The 4,433-nt window shown below is 42.3% G+C and overlaps 1 non-coding gene across 1 annotated transcript; it reads right to left on the bottom strand.

Annotated features, from left to right (window-relative positions):
* Positions 1–2,438: 2,438 nt before the first annotated feature.
* Positions 2,439–2,510, bottom strand: trnag-ucc (transfer RNA glycine (anticodon UCC)). The gene has a single exon. It is a non-coding gene; the product is annotated as a tRNA-Gly (tRNA).
* Between the last annotated feature and the right edge of the window lie 1,923 nt (positions 2,511–4,433).

The following is a 4,433-nucleotide window of genomic DNA, read 5'->3' as shown; positions in this document are numbered from 1 at the left end:
ACTGTTTATAATGCATTGTGCTCCTACTGTTTATAATGCATGGTGTTCTGACAGTTTATAATGCATGGTGCTCTCACTGTTTAATGTGCATGGTGCTCTCACTGCTTGTAATGCACGGTGCACTCACTGTATATAATGCATCGTGCTCTCACTGTTTATAATGCATGGTGCGCTCACTGTTTATCATGCATGGTGCTTTCACTGTTTATAATGCATCGTGCTCTCACTGTATATAATGCTTGGTATCTCTCTGTGTATAATGCATGGTTCTCTCACTGTTTATAATGCATGGTGCTCTTACTGTTTATAATGCATGGTGCTCTCACTGTTTATAATGCATATTGGTCTCACTGTTCATAATCAATGCTGCTCTCACTGATTATAATGCATGGTGCTCTCACTGGTTATAATGCATGGTGCTCTCACTGTTTATAATGTATGTTGCTCTCACTGTTTATAATGCATGGTGCTCTCACTGTTTATAATGCATGGTGCTCTCACTGTTTATAATGCACGTTGCTCTCATTGTTTATAATGCATGGTGCTCTCACTGTTTATAATACACGTTGCTCTCACTGTTTATCATGCATGTTGCTCTCACTGCAATCAATGCATTGTGCTCTCACTGTTTATAAAGCTTTGTGCTCTCACTGCTTATAATGCACAGTGCTCTCACTGTTTATAATGCATGGTGCTCTCACTGTTTATAATGCATTGTGCTCCTACTGTTTATAATGCATGGTGTTCTGACAGTTTATAATGCATGGTGCTCTCACTGTTTAATGTGCATGGTGCTCTCACTGTTTATAATGCACGTTGCTCTCATTGTTTATAATGCATGGTGCTCTCACTGTTTATAATGCACGTTGCTCTCACTGTTTATCATGCATGTTGCTCTCACTGCATTCAATGCATTGTGCTCTCACTGTTTATAATGCTTTGTGCTCTCACTGCTTATAATGCACGGTGCTCTCACTGTTTATAATGCATGGTGCTCTCACTGTTTATAATGCATTGTGCTCCTACTGTTTATAATGCATGGTGTTCTGACAGTTTATAATGCATGGTGCTCTCACTGTTTAATGTGCATAGTGCTCTCACTGCTTGTAATGCATGGTGCACTCACTGTATATAATGCATGGTGCTCTCACTGTTTATCGTGCACGGTGCTCTCACTGTTTATCGTGCACGGTGCTCTCACTGTTTATCATGCGTGGTGCTCTCACTGTTTAAAATGCATGGTGCTCTCACTGTTTAAAATGCATGGTGCTCTCACTGTTTATAATGCATGGTGCTCTCACTGTTTACAATGCATGGTGCTCTCTCTGCTTATAATGCATGGTGCTCTCTCTGTTTATAATGCACGGTGCTCTCACTGTTTTAAATGCATCGTGGTCTCACTGTTCATAATCAATGCTGCTCTCACTGTTTGCAATGCATGGTTCTCTCACTGTTTATAGTGCATGGTGCTCTCACTGTTTATAATGCACGGTGCTCTTACTGTTTATAATGCATGGTGCTCTCACTGTTTATAATGCATATTGGTCTCACTGTTCATAATCAATGCTGCTCTCACTGATTATAATGCATGGTGCTCTCACTGTTTATAATGCATGTTGCTCTCACTGTTTATAATGTACGGTGCTCTCACTGTTTATAATGCACGGTGCTCTAACTGTTTAAAATGCATATTGGTCTCACTGTTCATAATCAATGCTGCTCTCACTGTTTGTCATGCATGGTGCTCTCACTTTTTTAAATGCATGGTGCTCTCACTGATAACAATGCATGGTGCTCTCACTTTTATAATGCATGGTGCTCTCACTTTTATAATGCATGTTGCTCTCTTAAAATCTATCGATCTCAGCTTTGAATATAACTCAACGACTGAGCATCCACAGCCCTCTGGGTTGTAGAGAATTCCAAAGATTCACAATCCTTCGAGTGAAGAAATGTTTCCTCATGTTGGTCCTAAATGGCCGACCCCTTATCTTGAGAGTATGAGCTCTCGTTCTTGACTCTCCCGCCAGGGGAATCAGACTCTCAGCATCCACACTGCCAAGCCGTCTAAGAATTTTATACATTTCAATGCGATCAACTCTCATTCTTCTAAACTCCAACCAATATTGTCCAATTTTGCACAATATTTCCTCATACTACAATTGCAGCAAGACCTCCTCACTCTTATATTCCAACACCCTTCCAAAAAAGGCTAACATATCATTTCCCTTCCTCACTCTCATTCGACCCTTGGCAAATCAGTATTTCCAGCATGTTTTTCCTCTTTTCCTTCGATCGGGAAAATAAATGAAGGTTGATAACATTTTACTGCAATTACACTCGATTCTGTCTTGGAAACAATTTCCAACTGAACTGCATCAAATTCGATTGTAAACTTAAGAGTTTCTGATGGAAATAAACCAATAAGAACACTTAATTGCGATGGCCGGGAATCGAACCCGGGTCAACTGCTTGGAAGGCAGCTATGCTCACCACTATACCACCATCACTGAAAATAATCAACATTAAAATAGTTCCCAAACATCAGATCCTGAACAGACACTGCAGGCTGTTGGATTTTGTTCTTCATTTTCACTGGTTTCTGACGGATCCTTTCTCGCTCTGTTGCAGTTCCTGTTTCCGCCCAGTAGATTTCACCAACCCCCAATCAATGGAAATTCCACACCAGCCAGTAATTCTTCACCTGATATCGGACTGAAGAGACAGTCGATACCTGAAATACTTGACCAGCTGGAAATACATTTTACCACAGCTCACATCAGCCATTGAGTAAAGTTAAATAATTCCATTAAATCATTACAGAGACCTGAATACCAACTGGGCAGGAATGGCAGCTTAATATTCAAGTCCATAAGAACTTTAAAAAGGACAGGGAAATAGGGAAAGGAGGAGGAGCAGCAATATTACTAAAGGACAATATTACAGCAGTTCAAAGATAGAATATCAGTGAGGGTGAGCGGGCAGTGTAAACACTCTGAGAGAGACCCATCACAAGTGCCCCCACTGTACTCCTCCAGAAGGTATAAGAAGGGCGAGTGCGGGAGGATTTCTTCATTCTTTGTGAAAGTGTTTGTGAGATTGTGGAAATGTCTGGAAGAGGAAAAACCGGCGGTAAAGCTCGGTCCAAGGCCAAGTCTCGCTCATCCCGGGGCGGACTGCAGTTGCCCATGAGCCGTGTTCACAGGCTCCTGCGAAAGGGGAACCATGCTGAACGTGTGGGTGCCGGAGCCCCCGTCTATCTGGCTGCTGTGCATCGAGTATCTGACGGCTGAAATCCTCGAGCTGCCCGGCAACGCGGCCCTGGACAAACAAGAAGACCCGCATCATCCCCAGACACCTGCAGCTGGCCATCCGCAACGACGAGGAGCTCAACAAGCTGCTGGGACGGGTGACCATCACTCAGGGTGTTGTCTGATATCCAGGCCGTGCTGCTGCCGAAGAAATCCAGCATTGTGAGCTCCAAGAGCAAATAAACCGGCCAAGGCTTAATCTGATAACCCAAAGGACAGGACCAACCTTATTGAAATCTTTGAAGAAGGAACAGAAAGTGTAGACAAGTTTAATGCAGTAGATGTGATATATTTGGGTTTTCCGAAGGCCTTCTATAATGTACCACATTGTAGACTCATGGCTAAGTTCAGAGCACGTGGAGTCAGGTCAGGTGGCAGAATGAACAGTAAGTTGGGTACAAAATTGAAAGCCGAGAATAGAGGTTAAGGGTCGCTACTCAGAGTGGCAAAACGTGGGAAGTGGAGTTCCAGGTGATGGGCCCACTGTTCTTCACAATTTACATTAACGATTTGGATTCGGGAATCGGAAGTACAATTCCAAAATTTGTGGACGACACCAACTTGGGGGATTTAGTTAATACAAAGGAAGAAAGCATCAAAATGCAAGAGGGCATTAATAAACTTGCAGAATGAAGAATCAGGAGGTCACACACTGCTTGGATAATAAGAGTCTAAACGGGATAGAGGAGCAAAGGGATCTAGTGGTACAGATACACAAATTACTAAAAGTAACGACCCAGGTTAATCAGGTCATAAAAAGACAAATCAAACACTAGGATTCATTTCGAGAGGGATAGAGTTGAAAAGCAAAGAAGTCATGTTAAACTTGTATATAACCTTGTTTAGACCAGACTTGGAATACTGCGAACAGGTCTCGTCTCCATATTATAGACATAGGGGCATTGGAGAAGGTGCAAACAAGATTCACAAGGATGATACCAGAAATGAGAGGATATTCTTATCAGGAAAGGCTGAACAGACTGGGTCTCGTTTCACAAGAAAAGAGAAGGCTGAGGGTTGATCTGATCGAGGTTTTTAAGATAATGATAGGGTTTGTTCGGATAGATGTAGAGAAAATGTTTACACTTGTGGGGAGTCCAAAACTTCAGGTAATAAATATAA

This window comes from Heptranchias perlo, unplaced genomic scaffold (genome assembly GCF_035084215.1).
Source record: "Heptranchias perlo isolate sHepPer1 unplaced genomic scaffold, sHepPer1.hap1 HAP1_SCAFFOLD_52, whole genome shotgun sequence".
Taxonomy (NCBI): domain Eukaryota; kingdom Metazoa; phylum Chordata; class Chondrichthyes; order Hexanchiformes; family Hexanchidae; genus Heptranchias; species Heptranchias perlo.
The sequence above is the reverse complement of the archived record's forward strand: the minus strand, read 5'-3'. Positions and strand labels throughout refer to the sequence as shown.